The sequence below is a fragment of the Cherax quadricarinatus genome, chromosome 1 (genome assembly GCF_038502225.1).
Source record: "Cherax quadricarinatus isolate ZL_2023a chromosome 1, ASM3850222v1, whole genome shotgun sequence".
NCBI classification, from domain to species: Eukaryota; Metazoa; Arthropoda; class Malacostraca; order Decapoda; family Parastacidae; genus Cherax; species Cherax quadricarinatus.
In genome coordinates this window covers 17,229,946-17,257,365 of record NC_091292.1, presented here as the reverse complement: position 1 = coordinate 17,257,365, position 27,420 = coordinate 17,229,946, and the positions used below count along the sequence as shown (strand labels likewise).

At 42.9% G+C, this 27,420-nt stretch overlaps 1 long non-coding RNA gene across 14 annotated transcripts in view; it reads left to right on the top strand.

Annotated features, from left to right (window-relative positions):
* LOC128686901 (uncharacterized) overlaps positions 1–27,420 on the top strand; it is a 141,085-nt gene that overhangs the window by 82,310 nt on the left and 31,355 nt on the right. For 12 of the 14 annotated variants that reach the window (XR_011393954.1, XR_011393949.1, XR_011393963.1 and 9 more), the window contains 4 exons: positions 4,006–4,054; positions 4,263–4,305; positions 14,284–14,328; positions 15,953–15,990. This is a non-coding gene — a long non-coding RNA (uncharacterized lncRNA). The remainder of the gene's footprint in view (positions 1–4,005; positions 4,055–4,262; positions 4,306–14,283; positions 14,329–15,952; positions 15,991–27,420) is intronic. The other 2 variants (XR_011393961.1, XR_011394000.1) reach the window with 2 other exon arrangements.

The following is a 27,420-nucleotide window of genomic DNA, read 5'->3' as shown; positions in this document are numbered from 1 at the left end:
TTCATACTTTTGGGCGTCTTGCACGGATTAATTTGATTTCCATTATTTCTTATGGGGAAAATTCATTCGCATAACGATTATTTCGCATAACGATGAGCCCTCTTGCACGGATTAAAATCGTTAACCGGGGGTCCACTGTATATCTTATTGTCATGGTAAAAAAAAAATACATTTGACAGAATTTTTGGCATTCACCAAAATATCTGCCTTTTACCCCCCCCCCCCCCCCCCCACAAAATCAAAAATATTTGAGATATTCCAAAAAATCTATCATTAAAATTTAAAACACACTTTGTTTTATATTGTCTGTGAAAATCATTTCAATACAATCATTAATAATGGAGTTTTTAAGCGAAATGGAAGTGAATAAGTTACTTCCGAGATATAGGCCTTGAACGCCAGCCGGCCTACCATCAAAAAAAAAAAAAAATTCGCGAAAATCGCATTTGTTTTGGTGTATTTCTTAGTAAATTGATGTTCTAGTGCAGTTATCCTCTTCAAAACACTGTTTTCTCTCACTCACAGACCAAACAATACAACATGGAGACGAGGAGTAACTTTTATATCGAGATATTGCTGGTGGACTCTCGCTATATTATGGCCTATTTTATTCAGTCTAGAGTATATAACATGTTTGTTATTTATAGTGATTATTATATCATATTAGATCAATTCTGATAGATAAATAAGCCATATAGTTAATACATAAGCTGATATAAGCGTAATAATGAAGTGATTTCACCTGGCGCCGTATGGAGAGGGAGCACTGCCGAGTGTACCTAGGTGCTTCCCGATAGGCTAGACGTCTATTGATAAGCTCCACCTACTCTTATATGATGCCAAATAATCAATTATATCAGAAAGAATAATGCAAAGAAAAAGCGATAAAAAACAAGGAAAAATTTCCAAAAAATACATGGGTTGAGAACAGACGCGCTACCTATATCGCCGCCACCATACCTGATATAAATGACTAATTTCTTGTAGAAACGTTGTAGATTATTGATTCTTGTACCATTGTGTTGCCAAAGAGTTAAGCTATTTTTCTGTATGAATAACTCATTTCCATAATTTTTCGAATTTTTCTTGTGAGCGCTGAAAAAATTCCCGACTCCCCCCTTAACCCTTAAACTTACAATTTTTTTGTTTATTAACACACTGGCCGATTCCCACCAAGGCAAGGTGGCCCGAAAAAGAAAAACTTCACCATCATTCACTCCATCACTGCCTTGCCAGAAGGGGGTTTTACACTACAGTTTTTAAACTGCAACATTAACACCCTTCCTTCAGAGTGCAGGCACTGTACTTCCCATCTCTAGGACTCAAGTCCGGCCTGCAGGTTTCCCTGAATCCCTTCATAAATGTTACTTTGCTCGCACTCCAACAGCACGTCAAGTATTAAAAACCCATTTGTCTCCATTCACTCCTATCATGCCTGCTGGAAGTCCAAGCCCCTTGCACACAAAACCTTTACCCCATCCCTCCAACCTTTCCTAGGCCGACCCCTTCCCCGCCTTCCTTCCACTACAGACTGATGCACTCTTGAAGTCATTCTGTTTTGCTCCATTCTCTCTACATGTCCGAACCACCTCAACAACCCTTCCTCAGCCCTCTGGACTTCCAAACTAACTTCCAAACTACGAATTCTCTGCATTATATTCACACCACACATTGCCCTCAGACATGACATCTCCACTGCCTCCAGCCTTCTCCTCGCTGCAACATTCATCACCCATGAGCTAAAACATACTCCATACATTCCCCTTTTGTCCAAAACTAAGTACTCTCCACAGACTCCTAAGTGCACCACTCGCCCTTTTCCCCTCATCATACGCCTTTTCCAAATCCATAACTGCCACAAAAACCTCTTTAGCCTTATCTAAATACTGTTCACTTATATGTTTCACTGTAAACACCTGGTCCACACACCCCCTACCTTTCCTAAAGCCTCCTTGTTCATCTGCTATCCTATTCTCCGTCTTACTCTTAATTCTTTCAATAATAAGTACCATACACTTTACCAGGTATACTCAACAGATTTATCCCCCTATAATTTTTGCACTCTTTTGTCCCCTTTGCCTTTATACAAAGGAACTATGCATGCTCTCTGCCAATCCCTAGGTACCTTACCCTCTTCCATACATTTATTAAATAATTGCACCAACCACTCCAAAACTATATCCCCACCTGCTTTTAACATTTCTATCTTGATCCCATCAATCCCGGCTGCCGTACCCCCTTTCATTTTACCTACTCCCTCACGAACTTAACCCACACTCGCAACTGGCTCTTCCTCACTCTTACAAGATGTTATTCCTCCTTGCCCTATACACGAAATCACAGCTTCCGTATCTTCATCAACATTTAACAATTCCTCAGAATATTCCTTCCATCTTCCCAATAAATCTAACTCTCCATTTAATAACTCTCCTCTCCTATTTTTAACTGACAAATCCATTTGTTCTCTAGGCTTCCTTAACTTGTTGATCTCACTCCAAAACTTTTTCTTATTTTCAACAAAATTTGTTGATAACATCTCACCCATTCTCTCATTACAAGTGACCAAAAAATAACCCTGCACTCGATGCAGGAAGGGGCAAATTTCTGCCGTGACATTTTTAAGTATTCACAGGACTTTGCCCATGTACATTGGCCTAAGACATAATTTAAATAGCTTTAACACAAACTTTAAATATACTTTTGCAGGTAATAATATGAAGAATATTGTATTGTGTAGGTTACTCAAATTTCAAAATATATTGTTGAGGTGAATCATAGAATTGATGAGGGGAAAAGGGTGAGCAGTGCACTTAGGAGTCTGTGGAGACAAAGAACCTTGTCATTGGAGGCAAAGAGGGAAATGTATGAGAGTATAGTTTTACCAACGCTCTTATATGGGTGTGAAGCATGGGTGATGAATGTTGCAGCGATGAGAAGGCTGGAGGCAGTGGAGATGTCATGTCTGAGGGCAATGTGTCTTGTGAATATAATGCAGAAAATTCGTAGTTTAGAAGTTAGGAGGAGGTGCGGGATTACCAAAACTTTGTCCAGAGGGCTGAGGAAGGGTTGTTGAGGTGGTTCGGACATGTAGAGAGAATGGAGCGAAACAGAGTGACTTCAAGAGTGTATCAGTCTGTAGTGGAAGGAAGGCGGGGTAGGGGTCGGCCTAGGAAAGGTTGGAGGGGGGGGTAAAGGAGGTTTTGTGTGCAAGGGGCTTGGACTTCCAGGAGGCATGCGTGAGCATGTTTGATAGGAGTGAATGGAGACAAATGGTTTTTAATACTTGACGTGCTGTTGGAGAGTGAGCAAAGTAACATTTATGAAGGGATTCAGGGAAACCGGCAGGCCGGACTTGAGCCCTGGAGATAGGAAGTACAGTGCCTGCACTCTGAAGGAGGGGTGTTAATGTTGCAGTTTAAAAGCTGTAGTGTAAAGCACCCTTCTGGCAAGATAGTGACGTAGTGAATGATGGTGAAAGTTTTTCTTTTTCGGGCCACCCTTCTTTGTTGGGAATCGGCCAGTGTGATAATAATAAAAAAATAATTGTTCAGTTTATACTGTAATCATTTGACTTGAACTCTTAAAGTCGTCATATAAATCTAAAGCCTTGTTGAAACCTTTGATGATAATGGAATTACTGATTAACATTAATGAAACACTCACTGGCTGAATTTTGTCTGATTGCAATAAATGAGATAATTATTTGGTAGAAAGGCATATAGTATTTATACTGTGTATTTTGCAGGACAAGGTTTTATGAGGAAGAGCAACAGTAACTGTCTACACTAATACTAAGTCTCACCTCATCATTGAAGATGTATAAAAAAAAAAAATAGAAAAAGTCAAATTAATCTCTAAACTTTATTGCAAGCCTTTATGATGATAATGGAATTACCGATTGAAATTAATGAAACATTCAATGGCTGTATTTTGTCTGATTGTAATAAATATGAAGATAATTATTTGGTTGAAAGGCAGATGTAAATTATACTGTGTATTTTACAGAACAGAGATTAAAGAAGAGGAAGGGCAACAGTAGCTGTCTACACTAGTGGTAAGTCTCTTCTCAACATTGAAGTCTAAAATAAAATATAAAAAGTCAAATAAATCTTCAAGCTGTATTGCTAGCCTTTATGATGATAATGGAATTACCGATTGAAATTAATGAAACATTCAATGGCTGTATTTTCTGATTGTAATAAATATGAAGATAATTATTTGGTAGAAAGGCAGATGTTTATACTGTACTGTGTATTTTACAGGATATTGAAGATGAAATGCAGTGCCCATATATTTTTATTAATGGTAAGTCTCCTCTTAACATGAAAGATTCACTTGCTTTGACTTTTTTTCTCTCGTGTCATTCATTTTACGTCATTGGTTCCTTTTGTTCAGAAACAATGAAGAAACCTTAATACTTTCACTGTCCAGACTCCCAAAATTTATATTCTTTTCTGAAATGGTAGTAAATCTTTTCCTTAACACAAGTATTGTTATGAAAAAAGATAAAAAATTATACCATTGCAAAATTAGTGTTCTTGGCACCGTTTACATGAGGGTAATTTCACACACTTTGTCCTATTTGAGACCAAATTTTTAGTTGGTTTGCATTGCACGCTATTAATCCAAGTCTGCCAGAGAGTTGCTGCCTTTACTGTTCTAGCAGTCTTATAACGTGCTGTTTACACTTACAGAACTTGAGCCAACACTTTCCACTTGCTGCTCATCAGCAGCTGGACCTGATGGCATTCACATTAGTATGCTTCAACATTTACATCTGTCAGCCCTCATAGTTCCTTTGCATCTCATTAATCTTAAGCCACAGGGGTCTTCCCTATCCATGGAAAATATTGTGGCTCTACCTTTTCCTAAACCACGTACTTAAGACCCTGATGACTCCCACTGTCAACCCATTGCTTTTATGAGTGCAGTTTGCAAGTTGATGGAACATCTAGTAAATAGATGTGTGGCGTGGTATTTATAGAGACATGCGAGTTTGTCCACTTGTCACTTTGGCTTCGTAAGGGCCGCTCCACGGTTCACCCCCCTTATTCCAGTAATCATTCAGTTATCACTCTCTTTTGCTCTTTAAAAAGCATGAGTACTTAGTAGTGAGATATACAGTAGGGCCCCACTTACACTGCAGGTTCGGTTCCAGGCTACTGCCAGAAAGCAGAATGCCATTTTTTCCACTTATAAATGCCAGGTAACACGTTAACACTAACACGTACTATGTTAGCAATAAAACTAGGCATTACAAACAATAAAAAGTAAAATACACACACAGTACTCCCATTACTTACCTTAAAATATTTGTAGTCTTAATGTAGGGATGTATAGGTAGCCAGGAAAGGCAGCCCTCCCCACCCACATAATGTAAACAACCCAGGCTATCACGTCTGGTTTTGTCACTTTACATTGTGTACAAGTTGTCTCCACGTTGATACAGTAGAATAAATAAACACTCCCATTCTCAAGTAATACCATTTTTTAGAAGAAATGATCCCCTGAGTGAAAGCATGTGAAATGAATAATTTTCTGATTACCCCCAGTAATATTATAGTGACACATTTTCTCTGATGTTGGACTACAAGTCGCCTGGCTACCACAAGCCCTACAAGTCGCCTGGCTACCACAAGCCCTACAAGCCGCCTGGCTACCACAAGCCCTGCAAGCCGCCTGGCTACCACAAGCCCTACAAGCCGCCTGGCTACCGCAAGCCCTACAAGTCGCCTGTCTACCACAAGCCCTACAAGTCGCCTGGCTACTACAAGCCGCCTGGCTACCACAAGCCCTACAAGCCGCCTGGCTACCACAAGCCCTACAAGCCGCCTGGCTACCACAAGCCTTACAAGCCGCCTGGCTATCACAAGCCCTACAAGCCGCCTGGCTACCACAAGCCCTACAAGCCGCCTGGCTACCACAAGCCCTACAAGCCGCCTGGCTACCACAAGCCCTACAAGCCGCCTGGCTACCACAAGCCCTACAAGCTGCCTGGCTACCACAAGCCCTACAAGCTGCCTGGCTACCACAAGCCCTACAAGCCGCCTGGCTACCACAAGCCCTACAAGCCGCCTGGCTACCACAAGCCCTACAAGCCGCCTGGCTACCACAAGCCCTACAAGCCGCCTGGCTACCACAAGCCCTACAAGCCGCCTGGCTACCACAAGCCCTACAAGCCGCCTGGCTACCACAAGCCCTACAAGCCGCCTGGCTTCCACAAGCCCTACAAGCCGCCTGGCTACAAAATCTCATATTTGTTAATTTATTCTACTGTGGTGTGTATTTAGATGGATTAAGCAGAAGGTCTATATTAACATTTTATACAATATTTAATGCTCTTCATAGTGATTATTATTGTGTTATTATTATTACATCAAGACTAATAAGACACTCTTAGTGATTTTAATGTATACCTGCGTGCCAGCACAGTGTGTAGGTTTTCTTAGGTGCAGGTACACATATGTATAAATATCGGTTATAATAATAATGTAGGTATGTAGTTCACCTCGGCTACATACCTACACCTCCCTACATAGCTACACGATATTTAATACGGCCCAGAGCCATATTATTTCCGTCGACATACCATGTCCACTGAGTTTAATTGTTTATAACAACTACCTTTAGATGCCATCATCATCAAAGGAAGGAGTAATGAATAATTCATCCCGAGAATTGTAAATGAAAGCGTTGTGTATTAACCCTTAAATGGTCCAAAGGTATATATACGTTTTTTCAACATCTGAAAGTATGTACCTCTTCAAGGGGGGCTCCTTGTTGTGTTGAAGAGGCTCTTGGTCTGAGGAATTAGACCTGTCGGTCTCCTTCCTCAGACCGAACCTAATTACCCCCCAATTCCCCCCTCCCTATCCCATCCTCCCCTTTTTCCTTTCCTCCTCCCCACCCCTCCCTTTTGCCCTTCCTCTTTTTGGCCCTTGGGATTTCTCCCACAGGCGCGCTAGTTCCTAGGTAGGGGAAAGGATACTGGGGTCCATCCCATTCCGTTGACGTTCTTGGCGATAGCGTAGTTTGCCGTGGAATCTGGATCGCCTGGGGATGTCCCAATCCCTCACCGGTATCCTGGAGTAGCTTTGGGTGTCTTTCGGGTGACGGGTGAATCTCTGGAAGCCACCTTTCGGATTCCGGGGGTGGGGGCCGAAGGAGGTATTCTTTGTGGTGGATATCTGGCCGCCCTCTCTTTTGTCCACCGAGGTAGCTCGGCAGATGTGAGGTTGCTATCCTGGATTGCTGGTTTACTGGCATCAAGGGTAGGGTATGGCATTGGTTCCATGCTGCTTCTGTGCTACTAGCGGTGCTGAAGTCCTCTTGCACGGAGGGTAGATTTCCGGCCCTTTCATTTCTCCTGGGAACTATTCCTCCCGGCTCGCCCCCCCCCCCTTTTTTTTTTTTTTTTTTTTTTTTTTTTTTTTTTTTTTTTTTTTTTTTTTCTCTTAAAAACAAAAAGCAAAGAAGTAACATAACCATGGAGAACCCAATCCATGAAGCCACTGCCCCTGGGCCCCTTCTTGATACCGCATCCCATTCTGACCCTGCCTTGTTCTTAGACCACTCTTCGGACACTCCTGATGACCCTGTACCTCTTGCTGGTGCTGTTTCCTCACCCGCTTCAGGTACCAGGGCTTCAACTGACTCCTTCGATTTGTCTGACCTCCGCTCTCCTTTGACTATGCTTCCGGCCTCTCCCTCTACGGTACGGCAATTTTCGAACTCCGGTCCTACTCCTAAACGCCAACGTCAATCTTCTGATGATGCTCCTTAGTTACCTTCCCATTCTACTCGGAAAAGACAGACACATCATGCACTCCCTCTCCACGCTCAGTTTCGGACCACACAATGGACTAAATTCTTTACTTTAAGACCGACTTCTTCTGCCTATCTTTCTGACCATAGTACAGTGGACCCCCGCATAGCGACTTTAATCCGTGCAAGAGGGCTGATTTTTATGCGAAATGGTCGGTATGCGAATGAATTTTCCTCGTAAGAAATAATGGAAATCAAATTAATCCGTGCAAGACACCCAAAAGTATGAAAAAAAAATTTTTACCACATGAAATATACATTTTCCTACACACAAAGAGAAGGATACATGCACAATAGTAGAGTAGTACATGCACAATATATATTGTGCATGTACTACTCTACTAAATGAAGAATAAATGACACGTACCTTATTGAAGATGCAGCAATGACTGATGAGACACTGTGTCCTGGGAGTGCCTTTTCCTCCTGAGTACTGTAGGTCCTGTTTGGCATTTTCTTCCAGAACAGGCCTTATCACACTGTGTATGCCACTACGATTCTTAAATCTCTCAAACCAACCTTTGCTGGCTTTAAATTCACCAATATGAGCACTAGTTCCAGGCATTTTTCCCTGTTCACCTGCGTGTTAGTGGACTGGTGTGGGTTGCATCCTGGGAGACAAGATTAAGGACCCCCAATGGAAATAAGTTAGATGACACTGACTTTTTTGGGTTATCCTGGGTGGCAAATCCTCTGGGGTTAATTGTTTCTTGGTATTCTCAATAAGCCACACCAACAACGGTGCTACAGCAGCAGCAGCAGCTGACAGTGCTACAGCAGCAGCAGACGATGCTACAGCAGCAGCAGACGGTGGTACAGCAGCAGCAGCAGACGATGCTACAGCAGCAGCAGACGGTGGTACAGCAGCAGCAGACGATGCTACAGCAGCAGCAGACGGTGGTACAGCAGCAGCAGCAGACGATGCTATAGCAGCAGCAGACGATGCTACAGTAGCAGCAGCAGCTGACAGTGCAGCAGCAGCTGACAGTGCAGCAGCAGCTGACAGTGGTACAGCAGCAGCAGCAGCTGTACCACCAATAGTAGCGATGGATGATTGGGGTTTATTATACAACCTATCCAGCTCGGAGACATGCACTCCACTTTCATACTTATCAATGATCTTTTTCTTCATCTCTATAGTAATTCTCACCCTTATTGCTGTAGGGTTGGCACTAGAAGCTTTCTTGGGGCCCATGGTCACTTATTTTCCAGAAAAAATCACCAAAAACACTGTAATAATACGAAATGTTCCGATTGTATGCTTGGATGTTACCGCGGAGGCTGGCTGGTAAACAATGCCACCGGCGGAACATGTGAGGCTGGCTAAGGGCGCACATTGGACGCGTCTCAGACGAAGAGTGGTGAGCGGGTTTTTGGGCGGTATGCGAGGCAAAATTTTTGCGAAAAAAGCGAGCGGTATGCAGATTGTACGGTATGCGGGGGTCCACTGTATTGGCAAAGCTCTCCTGTGGCTTGTTGGTAGACATATTTCATTTCATGCTCTCAAGAGCAGTATACGCATCGTCACTGTCCAGAATGCTACCCAAGCTCGTGATCTTTTTCTCCTTTCGAATATCAATACTACTACTATCACTATTGAAAAACATCTTTCTCTCAATTCTTGTAGTGGTACTGTCATTCTGCCCCATACCATAGTCCAACAGAATTTCCAGTCATGTGGCAATGACATTCTTGAACAGCTGGAACTCCAGGATCTCCCAATCCTCAAAGTAGACACTTATGTCCTCTGCCTGTAGACGGAGGCGTTACCCTTGCAATGTGGCTCGATTAACTTTAGACAGCCTAGAACTCCCGTCCTCTGTATATGTCGCAGGACATCGGTTACAAGTTCGAAAGGTGATACCTACACCGCAACAGTGTAGAAATTGCTGACGTTTTCGTCACACAGCAAAATTTTGCAGATCTATAGCCAAATGCCCAGTCTGTGTTGCCGACGACCATTCTAATACATCTTGCAGTCAACCTCCATCTTGCCTTAATTGTAATGAAGCTCGCCCTTCGTACTCCCGCCGTTGCCAGGTCTACTTAAATGAACGTGAAATCCGTTGCCTCAAAGAGGCAGAAGGTCTCCCTTATGCTATGACAGTTGCTCATCTCCGCCTCCAAGGGAGACTACGCCGTGTTTCTTATTCTTGTGTTTCAAAACGTCCCCCCACTTCTGGGGTGCCATCTGCAGCCTCTTCTATTGTTACCCCTCCCATAGCCACTCCGGCATCTAATCCTTTTTCTCTCCTTGGCTCTGACTTCCCGACTACAACTCAGTCTGTTCTCACATCTTCGCGTCCTTCCTCACAAGCCCCAGTATCGACAAGACCTCGTACGACACCTTATACCAATCACCCCTCTACTTCTCAGAAGTCCAAAAAATCCACATTGCTCAAATCTTCTTTGCCCCTTCCTTCCCTTCTTCCACCTCCACACTTTACCTTTCCAATCTCTGTGCCTAGTTTTTCCCCTCTCTCTGGCTCTATTACGAGTGTGGAGATTGACCCTCCTCCTCGTACTATGCCTTCCATCCCCGTCCCCTCCCAAGTTTCTCCCTCTTCTGCCACCTCCCATGTTTCTGCCTCTTCTGTCCGCTTCCCCCCACACACACACACACACTTCATCTCCAGTCCCCTACACTCTTTCGTCCCCCTCTACTTTGGTACAGTCCATTACTGTCCCAATCTTTATTCGCCCTCCTCCTCCTACCTCCAGTATGGTCTCCCATACATCATTGAATTCAGAAACACTTGAAGCCATTTCAGAATATATTGCTGAGACTAAACCTTCAATGGACACTGATTCACCTCCTGTTCCTTCTCTTCCCTCTCCTCCATCTTCACAACTCCATTCTTCGCAATGCTCCGTTCCTTCGCTGCTTGAACGTCTTCCAATGCCACCGCACGTTGACTTTTCTAACCCCTCTAGTCCGTAGGTGCCTTTCCCTACGGATTCCTGGTGTTTTCTTCATCGGCAATCATTGCCTATTTACAGTGGAATATCCGCGGCCTCGGGTAATCGGGGTGAGCTTCAGATGTTGTTTTCCAGGTTTTCCCCTGTTGGTGCTTGCTTACAAGAACCAAAATTACACTCGGCTGTTTTCCAACCTATCTCAGGCTATAATTTATTGTTCGTAATGCCTTTGCAAATAATCACTCAGTTATTGACCTGAGAAGGCATATGACACAACTTGGAGGTGTAATATTTTGGCCCAAGCCCACTCCTTAGGCCTCCGATACAATCTACCATCCTTCCTTAAGAACTTTTTAACTGACAGACACTTCCGTGTTCGAGTCAATAATGTGTTTTCCCCGGACTTTGTCCAAGCTGAAGGTGTCCCTCAGGGATGTGTTCTGAGCACAACACTTTTTCTCCTTCGTATAAATGATTTGGCCTCTGCTCTTCCACCCAATATTTGGTCATCACTCTGTTGATGACTTTGCTATTGCTTGTGCAGGCGCTGACTGTCATCTCATTGCAGTTTCTCTCAAGCATGCGGTCGACCGTGTTTCCACTTGGGCCACCACGCATGAGTTTAAATTTTCCGGTACCAAAACTCACCGTATTACTTTCACTAGACGCTCTATCATCTCCGATCGTCCTTTGTATCTCTATGGCTCCCGTATCCCTGAAAGTGATAGTCAGGTTTTTAGGCCTTCTCTTTGACCGTAGGTTTTCCTGGAAACCTCACATTACATCTCTGAAGGCAACTTGTCACAGCCGGCTAAACCTTCTTAAAACCCTTGCTCATCTTTCCTGGGGAGCTGATCGTCGAACTCTGCTTCGCCTATATTCAGCCCTCGTTTTATCGAAACTCGATTATGGTGACCAGATTTATTCAGCGGCCTCTTCTGCTACTCTCTCTCGCCTTAAACCCATCCATCACCAAGGGTTACATTGATGCCTTTTTTGCGTTTCGCTCTTCCCCTGTTGAGAGCCTCTGCAGAAGCGAATTTTCCATCCTTGTCTGATCGCTGTGATGACCATTGCCTTCGCTACTATGTACGCTCTCACGATCTCCACAATCCTTCCATTTATAGAATGGTCACCAAAATTAGTAGACATTATTTATTCGCCGACCCTGTTTGCTCCGTCCCTTTTCTCTTCGCCTACATTCGCTTGTCTTCCCTTCAGTTACCACCTTTATATGTTAATGTAGCATCTCACTTTTCCCTACCCCCCTGGGAAGTTCCAACTGTTCGGGACTGTTCTTTCTCACTACCTTGCTCGAAAGCCCAACTGCCTGCGGTGGCTTCCCGCTCTTTTTCTTGATCACTTCCACTCTTATTCTCATGCCATGGCTGTGTACACAGATGGCTCTAAGTCTTCAGACTATGTCAGGATTCGCAGCAGTGTTTCCGGACTGCGTCGTGCGAGGGCATTTACTATCTTCGGCTAGCATTTTTACTGCTGAATTGTGTGCCATTCTTGCAGCACTTATTCGTATCGCATCTATGCCTGTGTCATCATTTGTGGTAGTCTCAGACTCCCTTAGTGCTCCACAGGCTATACGAAAATTTGATTCATCTCACCCCTCTAGTTCTCCGTATCCAACTTTGGCTACGCCGTATCTCTACCAAGCATAAAGATATTTTTTTTTTGTTGGGTCCCTGGTCATGTCGACGTACAGGGCAATGAACAGGCAGACACTGCTGCGCGGTCAGCAGTACATGACCTACCAATTTCCTATAGAGGTGTTCCATTTCTGGACTTTTGCTGCAATAACTACCCACCTTCACACCCGTTGGCAACAACGTTGGTCAACTCTGCTCGGTAACAAACTTCATTCTGTTAAACTGAGCATAGGTTACTGGCCGTCTTGTCATCAGTGCCGAGGTTGGGAGACCACTCTCTCCCGCCTTCGCATTGGCCACACTCGTCTTACTCATGGGTATCTCGTGGAGAGACACCCTGTTCCTCTCTGTGAGCAGTGTCAAGTTCCAGTATCAATTAGCCACATTCTGTTAGACTGCCCCCTCTTTCAACGAGCACGCAGAATTTACCTCCAACGTCGTCTTCGTTGTACTACTCTCTCTTTACCTTCCCTTCTTGCTGATGGACACTCCTTTAATCCTGACTCTCTCATTGACTTCTTGACGACGACTGATTTACTCCACAAACTCTGATGATACGTTTCGCACTCCCCTCAGCCCTTTCTAGTTCAGTCTCTTGCTGCCCTTTACCCTTTCACCATCCACTGCCCCGCTGTTATCCGTAACCTATTACTCGTCCATCTCCCTTTTGCCACCTGATGCCCTCGCTTCCTGCCCTGCAGCGCTGTATAGCCCTTGTGGCTTAGTGCTTCTTTTTTATTATAATAATAATACTGAACGAAATTGTTCCCAAAAGGAATATTGTGAATTAGATTAGTCCATTTCAGACCCCTTAACATACACGTACAAACGCACTTACGTAAATACACTTGCATAATTGGTCGCGTTGGGAGGTGATCGTAAACCAGGGGTCCACTGTGTGTGTGTGTGTGTATATATATATATATATATATATATATATATATATATATATATATATATATATATATATATATATATATATATATATATATATATATATATATATATATATATTATATATATATATATATATTATTATTATTATTATTATTATTATTATTATTATTATTATTATTATTACTATTATTATTATTATTATTTTTATTATTATTATTATTATTATTATTATTATTACTATTACTATTATTATTATTATTATTATTATTATTATTATTATTATTATTATTTTAATTATTTTAATTATTATTATTATTATTATTATTATTATTATTATTATTATTATTATTATTATTACTATTATTATTATTATTATTATTATTATTATTATTATTATTATTATTATTATTATTATTATTATTATTATTATTATTACTATTATTATTATTATTATTATTATAGCTTTAACACTAATTTGCTTTTGCAGGGAATAATTTGAAGGTGTTGAAAATGGTAAAAATACAGACAAACAAGAAACAAGTACAATAGTTGGATGCCCTTAATGCTGAAATTTTTCGTCTACACGGTAGGCTTTGTCAGTCAGATACAGAAGAGAATGTATAATAGGCAGCGGTAATGGCGAAGTAAAGATTTAATCGGTCCATCAACGTGTATTTGACTAACAAAACCTACCGCATAGGTGAAATGCTTCAGTATTAAAGATACCCAACTGCTGTACATGTTTAACTCTTTGGAATTTGAAGATGAATATATTGTGTAGGTTACTCAAATTTCAAGATATATTGTTTAATTTATACTGTAGTCATTCGATTTTCACTCCCCAGATGAAAGCCTTTAGTTTGATAATGGAATTACCGATTGAAAATAATGAAACGCTCACCGGCTGAATTTTTTCTGATTGACATGAATTTGAAAAGCAATTATTTGGCAACGGCATAAATTTACACTATGTATTTTGCAGGACGAGAAAGAAGAGGAAGAGCAACGGTAACCATCTGCACTAAAAGTAAGTCTATTCTCAACATGAATGCTGTATTTACTTTATTGAGTTTTAAATTGAATACAATCATCTCTTATGAAACTCTTCTGTATTATGAAATCTGGTGTAAATGCAATTGAGAGTTTTCAAAAATTTGCACTTAATTTAGAATATTGTCGGTGTACATTATTAGTTAATTTAGTTGACACAGTAACGAAATCATATTGGATAAGGAAGTGGTGGAGGCAAATCTGTTGTTATAGATATTAGAGCTACTTACAAAGTTCTGTAAAAAAAAAAAAACATCCGATATATTTTCTTTCAAAGTGTACTTGACTGCATTTACTCACAGCAGGTTGTTTAATATATTTATAGATGGGGTTGTAAGAGAAGTAAATGCGAGGGTCTTGGCAAGAGGCGTGGAGTTATAAGATAAAGAATCACACATAAAGTGGGAGTTGTCACAGTTGCTCTTTGCTGATGACACTGTGCTCTTGGGAGATTCTGAAGAGAAGTTGCAGAGATTGGTGGATGAATTTGGTAGGGTGTGCAAAAGAAGAAAATTGAAAGTGAATACAGGAAAGAGTAAGGTTATGAGGATAACAAAAAGATTAGGTGATGAAAGATTGGATATCAGATTTAAGGGAGAGAGTATGGAGGAGGTGAATGTATTCAGATATCTGGGAGTGGACGTGTCAGCGGATGGGTCTATGAAAGATGAGGTGAATCATAGAATTGATGATGGGAAAAGGGTGAGTGGTGCACTTAGGAGTCTGTGGAGACAAAGAACTTTGTCCTTGGAGGCAAAGAGGGGAATGTATGAGAGTATAGTTTTACCAACGCACTTATATGGGTGTGAAGCATGGGTGATGAATGTTGCAGTGAGGAGAACGCTGAAGGCAGTGGAGATGTCATGTGTGAGAGCAATGTGTGGTGTGAATATAATGCAGAGAATTCGTAGTTTGGAAGTTAGGAGGAGGTGCGGGATTACCAAAACTGTTGTCCAGAGGGCTGAGGAAGGGTTGTTGAGGTGGTTCGGACATGTGGAGAGAATGGAGCGAAACAGAATAACTTCAAGAGTGTATCAGTCTGTAGTGGAAGGAAGGCGGGGTAGGGGTCGGCCTAGGAAAGGTTGGAGGGAGGGGGTAAAGGAGGTTTTGTGTGCGAGGGGCTTGGACTTCCAGCAGGCATGCATGAGTGTGTTTGATAGGAATGAATGGAGACAAATGGTTTTTAATACTTGACGTGCTGTTGGAGTGTGAGCAAAGTAACATTTATGAAGGGGTTCAGGGAAACCGGCAGGCCGGACTCGAGTCCTGGAGATGGGAAGTACAGTGCCTGCACTCTGAAGGAGGGTTGTTAATGTTGCAGTTTAAAAACTGTAGTGTAAAGCACCCTTCTGGCAAGACGGTGATGGAGTGAATGATGGTGAAAGTTTTTCTTTTTCAGGTCACCCTTCCTTGGTGGGAATCGTCCAGTGTGATAAAAAAAAAATAAAAACTTGAAACAAAAATTAGTTACAATGATGCTATGAAATACAATCTGTTAGTCCCATGATTCCTGATTAATTATTGATTCTGATCAATAGTGTGCATGATTGTGTATTTGTAAATTGAATTAAATTCTAAGCAGCCACTGTTTTGTATTTCAGATGATGGATACATGCTGAATGAGCAAGAAAGTTTTTAAGTAAGTTTATACCTTTAGTAATAGATACCTCTGGTGTTACGAACTAATGTGGGGAGGGGGGGGATGTTTGTTTAAAGGAAAACATGTTGGATTGAGGCACCCATGTTCTACCGGAGAAAATACATATGCAGTGGATTTAGCCTTCTGATTGATGGACTTTGCAGAACATCTTAACCTTTTCAATTTCAGTGTCATATTAGTATGGCTTGCAAGCCGGTGTTGGTGCCGTATTATTACACCAAAATTCTAGCGGTTTCAAATCTAGCGAGACAAAGCTGGTAGACCTACATGTGAAAGAACGGATCTGCATGGTCAATGTGTGCAGTATAATAAAAATCCTGCCACATGCAGTGCATAACGAGATCCAAGTGTGATACTTTGACAATGTTGGCCTTGTATATAACACTAAGGCCACCAACATCCCTCCTGTGTTGAAGGCTCTGCTGAAATTACAGCTCTATCCAGGATGGGTCCAGGCGAGAGATGAGACATCTTGCTCTGTTGTCTGTCAAGCAGTCTCAGGTGGTGGGGGGCGGAGGCAAACGAAGAAAGTGGAGCATACTCAAGATGTGAGCGTACTTTTGCCTCGTACAGAATCTTGAAAACCCTGCTGACAGGCAGATGCGAGATACTGTGAAGTGCTGTAAGCTTCCTGGCTGCCTTCTTCCTCAGGTAGCAACACCCTCCCATTCATACTTACTACTACACCAGCATTACCATCATGGTGCCTAGAGACCATCATTTGTGTTTTCTCAGGTGCAAATGTTACTTGACATCTGTTTCCCCAAGCTGATATAGCTCTTAGCTGGCGATTGATGTGGCTTAGAGCAGCTGGCATTTCTTCTCTTGGATAAGTAAATGTCAGAGTACAAACAACTGCATATGCATGGGGTTCTGGGATGACATGCAGTGGGTCATTGAAGTAGACATTCCATAACAATAGTTCCAGGACACTTCCTTGTGGAATACTTGACCCAGTAGGATGTCTTGCTGATTCTGTTCCATTGAGAACTACCCTTAGAGATCTATCATGAAGGTAAATATTTGTTGGTCCCATGATTCCTGATTAATTATTGATTCTGGTCAGTAGTGTGTATAATTGTGCATTTGTATATAGATTAAGTTCTAAGCAGCTACCGTTTCATATTTCAGCTTCCTTTTAAGTGGGTATCCCTTTTTGGGGGCAAAGAGGCTCTTATAAAAGGTAATTTAGCCTTAAGTCTTCTTCCTCGGAACAAACCTCAGTGGCCTGTCCATTCGGCCTTTGGGGATATTCTACTTGTTTAGAAGAAATGGTTTTTTGTCCATCCCATTCCATTCAGACCTTCAGTGGTGGTGTTTTCCCTATGAATTGGATTATCTTTGAATGTGTTTGGTCTCCCTCTGGATTCTCAATGGGCACACTTGGGTGACAGTATCCTTGGAGGCTGCATGTCAGTCCCAAGTGGCATCCAAAGGGAGGGAGTATGACTCATGGCTTGTGTCCGGTCACCCTTCTGTTTTGTCAGCCGATGTGGCTCAGTGAATTCAAGGTTGCCATCTTGGATTGCTGATTTACTGGCCCGAATTGCGTGGTGCAGAGCATTTACTTGGTTTCTGCTGATGTGACGAGAGTACTGTATATTACCAGCCAAAAGATGCGGTGGGGGGGGTTATTATCTTACAAATAATCGGGTGTTTTGCTTGACACCAGACGTAAGATGAGGGGTAAATTTCAGTGCCTCAGTACTAAGACTGGTACTATTTCTTCAATTTATGAAAGATGTATCAGAGGTGTTCCTATTTTCAGACAGAATGACAAGGAAAGATTTCATGTATGGTTTTAAGTGGCTACTGGAATTTAGCCCTTAAACTTACAATTTTTTTTTTTTTTTTTATTAACACACTGGCCGATTCCCACTAAGGCAGGGTGGCCTGAAAAAGAAAAACTTTCACCATCATTCACTCCATCACTGTCTTGCCAGAAGGGGGCTTTACAATACAGTTTTTAAACTGCAACATTAACATACCTCCTTCAGAGTGCAGGCACTGTACTTCCCATCTCCAGGACTCAAGTTCGGCCTGCCGGTTTCCCTGAATCCCTTCATAAATGTTACTTTGCTCGCACTCCAACAGCACGTCAAGTATTAAAAACCATTTGTCTCCATTGACTCCTATCATGCCTGCTGGGAGTCCAAGCCTCTCGCACACAAAACCTTTACCCCATCCCTCCAACCTTTCCTAGGCCGAACCCTACCCCGCGTTCCTTCCACTACAGACTGATGCACTCTTGAAGTCATTCTGATTTGCTCTATTCTCTCTACATGTCCGAAACACCTCTACAACCCTTCCTCAGCCCTCTGGACAACAGTCTTGGTAATCCCGCACCTCCTCCTAACTTCCAAACTACGAATTCTCTGCATTATATTCACACCACACATTGCCCTCAGACATGACATCTCCACTGCCTCCAGCCTTCTCCTCGCTGCAACATCATCACGCATGCTTCACACCCATATAAGAGCGTTGGTAAAACTATACTCTCATTCATTCCCCTCTTTGCCTCCAAGGACAAAGTTCTTTGTCTCCCCAGACTCCTAAGTGCACCGCTCACCCTTTTCCCCTCATCAATTCTGTGATTCACCTTGTCTTTCATAGACCCATCTGCTGACACGTCCACTCCCAAGTATGTGAATACATTCACCTCCTCCGTACTCTCTCCCTTCAATCTGATATCCAATCTTTCATCACCTAATCTTTTTGATATCCTTACTCTTACCTGTATTCACTTTTAATTTTCTTTTGCATACCCTACCAAATTCATCCACCAACCCCTGCAACTTCTCTTCAGAATCTCCCAAGAGCACAGTGTCATCAGCAAAGAGCAACTGTGATAACTCCCACTTTGTGCTTGATTCTTTATCTTTTAACTCCACACCTCTTGCCAAGACCCTCGCATTTACTTCTCTTACAGCCCCATCTATAAATATATTAAACAACCACGGTGACATCACACATCCTTGTCTAAGGCCTACTTTTACTGGGAAATAATCTCCCTCTTTCCTACATACTCTAACTTAAGCCTCACTATCCTTGTAAAAATTCTTCACTGCTTTCAGTAACCTACCTCCTACACCATACACCTGCAACATCTGCCACATTGCCCCCCTATCTACCCTCTCATACGCCTTTTCCAAATCCATAAATGATACAAAAACCTCTTTAGCCTTATCTAAATACTGTTCACTTATATGTTTCACTGTAAACACCTGGTCCACACACGCCCTACCTTTCCTAAAGCCTCCTTGTTCATCTGCTATCCTATTGTCCGTCTTACTCTTAATTCTTTCAATAATAACTCTTACCATACACTTTACCAGGTATTCTCAACAGACTTGGCCCCCTATAATTTTTGCACTCTCTTTTGTCCCCTTTGCCTTTATACAAAGGAACTATGCATGCTCTCTGCCAATCCCTAGGTACCTTACCCTCTTCCATACATTTATTAAATAATTGCACCAACCACTGCAAAACTATATTGCCCACTTTGAGTCCCATTTTCGGCCAATTCCACTGCACTAGTCGACAAAAAACATGAATATTTTCCTATAACTATTTTTTCTATCGAATGAGTGCAAGAAACCACCCATTTACCAATTTCAACTATCCAGTACAGTGGTCAGAATTTAGCAATTTTCCCAGTTTCACACAAATTTCAAAAGACGCCAATTTCCGAATAGGGTCCAGAATAAACAAGAAAGACATTCCTGGCACTAAAATGACATTTCTTTTGTTCATTAGTAACGTCTCAAGGCCCCTCTTACATTCTTTTGCTTTCCACTTTGAATTTTTATTCTCACAAAAAATAGAAGATTTAATGTTATGCAGAGTACTGCATTAGTGTAAAAAATGGTATAAATAATATTGGCACACTTGCAAAAGAATATTAGACTCACCAGTTGACTTGTATTGGACGCTTGGCATGATTTGTTTACTTTTGAACTTTGGTAAAAATCGAACATTTCTGCTATTTTGAGCTCAATTTCAAGGTACTTTTCATTGTAAAACCAGTCAAAATCATCTCAGTTTCTGTAACATGTCTTCCATTCTATAAAATGAGACCAAGAAAACTAGAATACAACAATAAATACCATACGAAAATACAGTGCGAAGTCGCTGTTTTATTCCAAAAACACGGTCAGTTTTTTTTTGTTCATTATGCAGTGTGTGCTGCAGGATTTTTTTTTACTGTGCACACTGACCACATAGACCCATTCTTTCATATGTAGGCCTACCAGCTTTCTCCCACTAGATTTGAGGGCGCTAGAATTTAGGCGTACTAGTACGTCAAAAACCCTGTGTCGTAAGCCGTACTAGTACGGCCAAAACCCTCGAAGGGTTAATGAAAGTGCCCTTCTTCTACGCAATGATATTCCGTACTGTCAACTATTTGTCCATACCTCTCTGCATTACACTGCAGCCCGTATCCACTTGAATAAGTGGTTTACAATATGTTCTTTATATCTCTCTCCTTCTCGAGCATTTTCTATCCCAGACTTTGCTTTTCTTGTTTCATCCTTACCACCACCACTTCTGTTACTTGGTGATTTTAACGCCCACCATTTCCTCTGGGGGGGGGGTTCTCATTGTGACTCACGTGGCATCCAGTTAGAGGCTTTTCTCGCCTCTCACCCCCTCCATGTTTTAAATACGGGTACTCCCACCCATTTTGATCCTCGTACTCATACTCTTTCTTGCATCGATCTATCAGTCTGCTCTTCCTCCCCTGCACTAGACTTCACCTGGTCTGTTCTACCGGACGTACATGACAGCGATCATTTTCCAATCATTCTTACTTCTTCATATTCACCACCTTTCTGTAGCCCTCGCTGGCAATTTGATTGGGCAAATTGGGACCTTTACTCGCAACTCAATGCTTTTAGTGAGGTTCCTTCATCCTCCATTGATGAGCTCGTACACCTCTTCTCAACGTCAGTTTATACCACAGCTTCTCATTCTATACCCCAAGCCTCAGGCAAGCATTCTCAGAAGTGCGTGCCTTGGTGGTCTCCTGCTTGTGCTCGTGCAGTACGTTTGAAACGCGCTGCATGGGGCAGGTACCGATACAATAGAACCAATGAGAGACTTCTTGACTTTAAGCAGAAGTGTTCGATCGCTCGCCGTGTCATCCGTGATGCTAAACGCACTTGCTGGTGACTGTTTCCACCATCACCTCTGCTTCCTCTGAGTGCAGTCTGGAAAAAAGTGAGGAAATTGAGTGGTAAATACTCTCCTGACCCGGCTCCTGTTCTACGAGTCGCCGGTATTGATGTAGCAAACCCTCTTGACGTTGCCATTGAAATTGGCACTCATCTGGTCCGTATTTCCTGGGGGCTCCATCTATGCCCCTCGTTTCTTTCCTCAAACTCTGCCAGAGTGTTAGTACCCTTGGACTTTTTTTCTCTCAGAGAGGAACAGTATAATGTGCCTTTTACACTTCAGGAACTGGAGGCAACACACACAGCTTGCCGATCATCGGCAGCTGGGCCTGACGACATTCATACAGTGGACCCCCGGTTAACGATTTTAATCCGTGCAAGAGGGGTAATTGTTATGCGAAATAATCGTTATGTGAATGAATTTTCCCCATAAGAAATAATGGAAATAAAATTAATCCGTGCAAGACACCCAAAAGTATGAAAAAAAAATTTTTTTACCACATGAAATATTAATTTTAATACACACAAACTGAAAATGGCATGCACACTTACATGACACTTACTTTTATTGAAGATCTGGTGATGATTGATGGGATGGGAGGAGGGGAGAGCATTATCTTCTTACTGTTTAGAAGGGGAATCCCCTTCCATTATGACTTGAGGTAGCAAGTCCTTTTCCGGGGTTACTTCCCTTCTTCTTTTAATGCCACTAGGACCAGCTTGAGAGTCACTGGACCTCTGTCGCACAACAAATCTGTCCATAGAGCTCTGTACCTCCCGTTCCTTTACGATTTGTCTAAAATGGGCCACAACATTGTCATTGAAATAGTCACCAGCACGGCTTGCAACAGCTGTGTCAGGGTGATTTTCATCCATAAAGGTTTGCAGTTCAACCCACTGTGCACACATTTCCTTAATCTTTGAAGTAGGCACAATGGATTCCACAACTGGCATAGGCTTCTCAGGGTTAGCCCCGAACCCTTCAAAATCTTTCTTAATTTCCATACTAATTCTCACCCTTTTTACCACAGGGTTGGCACTAGAAGCTTTCTTGGGGCCCATGGTCACTTATTTTCCAGAAACAGCACCGAAAACACTGTAATAATACGAAATATTCCGAGTGTATGCTTGGATGTTACCGCGGAGGCTGGCTGGTAAACAATGGGACGGGCGGCACATGTGAGGCTGGCTGAGGGCACATTGGACGCGTCTCGGACGAAAATCGGTGAGCGGGTTTTTAATCGGTATGCGCGGCAAAAATTTTGCGATAAAAGTAATCGTTATGCGGAAAAATCGCTATGTGATGCCATCGTTATGCGGGGGTCCACTGTATTCGTATGCTACAACATTTACATCAGTCAGCCCTTGTAGTCCTCTTACACCTCTTCAATCTTATTTGGGCACAAGGAGTTCTTCCCCAGCTGTGGAAATCTGCCATTGTTCTCTCTTTCCGCAAGCCGGGTTCTACAGGACATGATGCCTCCCACTATCGTCCCATCGCTCTTACTAGTGCAATTTGCAAAGTGATGGAACATCTGGTAAATCGCCGTTTAATGTGGTATTTAGAGACACACAACGGTCTCTCCGCTAGTCAATATGGCTTTCGTAAGGGCCGTTCTACCATAGACCCATTACTACGCTTGGATACGTATGTTCGTAGTGCCTTTGCAAATAATCACTCAGTTATTGCCATGTTTTTTTGACCTTGAGAATGCATATGACACAACTTGGAGGTATAATATTTTGGCCCAAGCCCACTTCTTAGACCTCCAAGGCAATCTACCATCCTTCCTTAAGAACTTTTTAACTGACAGACACTTCCATGTTCGAGTCAATAATGTGCTTTCCCCGGACTTTGTCCCAAGCTGAAGGTGTCCCTCAGGGATGTGTTCTGAGCACTACACTTTTTCTCCTTGGTATAAATGATTTGGCCTCTGTTCTTCCACCCAATCTTTGGTCATCACTCTGTTGATGACTTCGCTATTGCTTGTGCAGGCGCTGTCTGTCATCTCATTGCAGTTTCTCTCCAGCATGCGGTCGACTGTGTTTCCACTTGGGCCACCACGCATGGGTTTAAATTTTCCATTACCAAAACTCACCAAATTACTTTCACTAGATGCTCTGTCATCTCCGATCATCCTTTGCATCTCTATGGCTCCTGTATCCCCAAACGTGATAGTCAGGTTTCTAGGCCTTCTCTTTGACTGTAGGTTATCCTGGAAATCTCACATTACCTCTCTGAAGGCAACTTGTCACAGTCGGCTAAACCCTCTTAAAACCCTTGCTCATCTTTCCTGGGGAGCTGATCGCCGAACTCTGCTTCGCCTACATTCAGCCCTCGTTTTTTGGAAACTCGATTATGGTGACCAGGTTTATTCAGCGGCCTCTCCTGCTACTCTCTCTAGCCTTAACCCCATCCATCACCAAGGATTACGTTTATGCCTTGGTGCTTTTCGCTCTTCCCCTGTTGAGAGCCTCTATGCAGAAGCGAATGTTCCATCCTTGTCTGATTGCGGTGATGCCCATTGCCTTCGCTACTGTGTACGCTCTCACGATCTCCACAGTCCTTCCATTTATAGAATGGTCACCGATATTAGTAGACATTCTTTATTTGTTCGCAACCCCTGTTTGCTCTCTTCGCTTACATTCGCTCTTGTCTTCCCTTCAGATTTTTTTTTTTTTTTTTATCACACTTGCCGATTCCCACCAAGGCAGGGTGGCCCGAAAAAGAAAAACTTTAACCATCATTTACTCCATCACTGTCTTGCCAGAAGGTTGCTTTACACTACAGTTTTTAAACTGCAACATTAACACCCCTCCTTCAGAGTGCAGGCACTCTACTTCCCATCTCCAGGACTCAAGTCCGGCCTGCCGGTTTCCCTGAACTCCTTCATAAATGTTACTTTGCTCACACTCCAACAGCACGTCAAGTATTAAAAACCATTTGTCTCCATTCACTCCTATCAAACACGCTCACGCATGTCTGCTGGAAGTCCAAGCCCCTCGCACACAAAACCTCCTTTACCCCCTCCCTCCAACCTTTCCTAGGCCGACCCCTACCCCACCTTCCTTCCACTACAGGCTGATACACTCTTGAAGTTATTCTGTTTCGCTCCATTCTCTCCACATGTCCGAACCACCTCAACAACCCTTCCTCAGCCCTCTGGACAACAGTTTTGGTAATCCCGCACCTCCTCCTAACTTTCAAACTACGAATTCTCTGCATTATATTCACACCACACGTTGCTCTCAGACATGACATCTCCACTGCCTCCAGCCTTCTCCTCGCTGCAACATTCATCACCCATGCTTCACACCCATATAAGAGCGTTGGTAAAACTATACTCTCATACATTCCCCTCTTTGCCTCCAAGGACAAAGTTCTTTGTCTCCACAGACTCCTAAGTGCACCACTCACCCTTTTCCCCTCATCAATTCTATGATTCACCTCATCTTTCATAGACCCATCTGCTGACACGTCCACTCCCAAATATCTGAATACATTCACCTCCTCCATACTCTCTCCCTCCAATCTGATATCCAATCTTTCATCACCTAATCTTTTTGTTATCCTCATAACCTTACTCTTTCCTGTATTCACTTTCAATTTTCTTCTTTTGCACACCCTACCAAATTCATCCACCAATCTCTGCAACTTCTCTTCAGAATCTCCCAAGAGCACAGTGTCATCAGCAAAGAGCAACTGTGACAACTCCCACTTTGTGTAATTCTTTATCTTTTAACTCCACTCCTCTTGCCAAGACCCTCGCATTTACTTCTCTTACAACCCCATCAATAAATATATTAAACAACCACGGTGACATCACACATCCTTGTCTAAGGCCTAGTTTTACTTGGAAATAATTTCCCTCTTTCCTACATACTCTAACTTGAGCCTCACTATCCTCGTAAAAACTCTTCACTGCTTTCAGTAACCTACCTCCTACAGCATACACCTGCAACATCTGCCACATTGCCCCCCTATCCACCCTGTCATACGCCTTTTCCAAATCCATAAATGCCACAAAGACCTCTTTAGCCTTATCTAAATACTGTTCACTTATATGTTTCACTGTAAACACCTGGTCCACACACCCCCTACCTTTCCTAAAGCCTCCTTGTTCATCTGCTATCCTATTCTCCGTCTTACTCTTAATTCTTTCAATAATAACTCTACCATACACTTTGCCAGGTACACTCAACAGACTTATCCCCCTATAATTTTTGCACTCTTTTATCCCCTTTGCCTTTATACAAAGGAACTATGCATGCTCTCTGCCAATCCCTAGGTACCTTACCCTCTTCCATACATTTATTAAATAATTGCACCAACCACTCCAAAACTATATCCCCACCTGCTTCAGTTACCGCCTTTATATTTTAATGTAGCATCTCACTTTTCCCTACCCCCCTGGGAAGTTCCAGCTGTTCGGGTCTGTTCTTTCTCACTCCCTTGCTCGAAAGCTCAACTGCCTACGGTGGCTTCCCGCTCTCTGTTTTCTTGATCACTTCCACTCCCATTCTCAAGCCACCGCTGTGTACACAGATGGCTCTAAGTCTTCAGACGGCGTCGGATTCGCAGCAGTGTTTCCGGACAGCGTCGTGCGGGGGCATTCACTATCTTCGCCTAGCATTTTTACTGCTGAACTGTATGCAATTCTTGCAGCACTTATTCGTATCGCATCTATGCCTGTGTCATCATTTGTGTTAGTCTCAGACTCCCTTGGTGCTCTACAGGCTATACGAAAAAAAAAATTGATGCATCTCACCCCCTAGTTCTCCGTATCCAACTTTGGCTACGCCGTATCTCTACGAAGCATAAAGATATTATTTTTTGTTGGGTCCCTGGTCATGTCGACGTACAGGGCAATGAACAGGCAGACACTGCTGCGTGGTCAGCAGTACATGACCTACCAATTTCCTATAGAGGTGTTCCATTTCTGGACTATTTGCTACAATAGCTGCCCACCTTCGTGCCCTTTGGCAACAACGTTGGTCAACTCTGCTTGGTAACAAACTTCATTCTATTAAACCGAGCATAGGTTACTGGCTGTCTTCTTGTCATCAGTGCCGTGGTTGGGAGACCACTCTCTCCGGTCTTCGCATTGGCCACACTCGTCTTACTCACGGGTATCTCATGGAGAGGCACCCTGTACCTCTCTGTGAGCAGTGTCAAGTTCCAGTATCGATTAGCCACATTCTGTTAGACTGCCCTCTCTATCAATGAGCTCGCAGAATTTACCTCCAACGCCGTCTTCATTCTACTACTACTCTGTTTACCTTCCCTTCTTGCTGATGGACCCTCCTTTAATCCTGACTCTCTCGTTGACTTCTTGACAACGACTGATTTAGTCCACAAACTCTGATGATGATACCTTACGCACTCCCCACAGCTCTTTCTAGCTCAGTCTCTTGCTGCCCTTTACCCTTTCGCCATCCACTGCTCCACTGTTATCCGTAACCTATTACTCATCCACCTCCCTTTTGCCACCTGATGCCCTCGCTTCCTTCCTGCCCTGCAGCGCTGTATAGCCCTTGTGGCTTAGCGCTTCTTTTTGATTATAATAACAATAATCTTGTCTTCCTTTCATTTACCACCTTTATATGTACATGTAGCATCTCACTTTTCCCTACCCCCCCTGGGAAGTTCCAGCTGTTCGGGTCTATTCTTTCTCACTCCCTTTCTCGAAAGCCCAACTGCCTACGGTGGCTTCCTGCTCTCTTTTTCTTGATCACTTCCGCTCTCATTCTCATGCCATCGCTGTGTACACAGATGGCTCTAAGTCTTCAGACGATGTCGGATTCGCTGCAGTGTTTCCGGACAGTGTCGTGCAAGGGCATTTACTATCTTCATGTAGCATTTTTACTGCGGAATTGTATGTCATTCTTGCAGCACTTATTTGTATCACATCTATGCCTGTGTCATCATTTGTGGTAGTCTCAGACTCCCTTAGTGCTCTACAGGCTATATGAAAATTTGATACATCTCACCCCCTAGTTCTCCGTATCCAACTTTGGCTACGTAGTATCTCTACCAAGCATGAAGATATTGTTTTTTGTTGGGTCTCTTGTCATGTCGACGTACAGGGCAATGAACAGGCAGACACTGCTGCGCGGTCAGCAGTACATGACCTACCAATTTCCTATAGAGGTGTTCCATTTCTGGACTATTTTGCTGCAATAGCTACCCACTTTCACACCCATTGGCAACAACGTTGGTCAACTCTGCTCG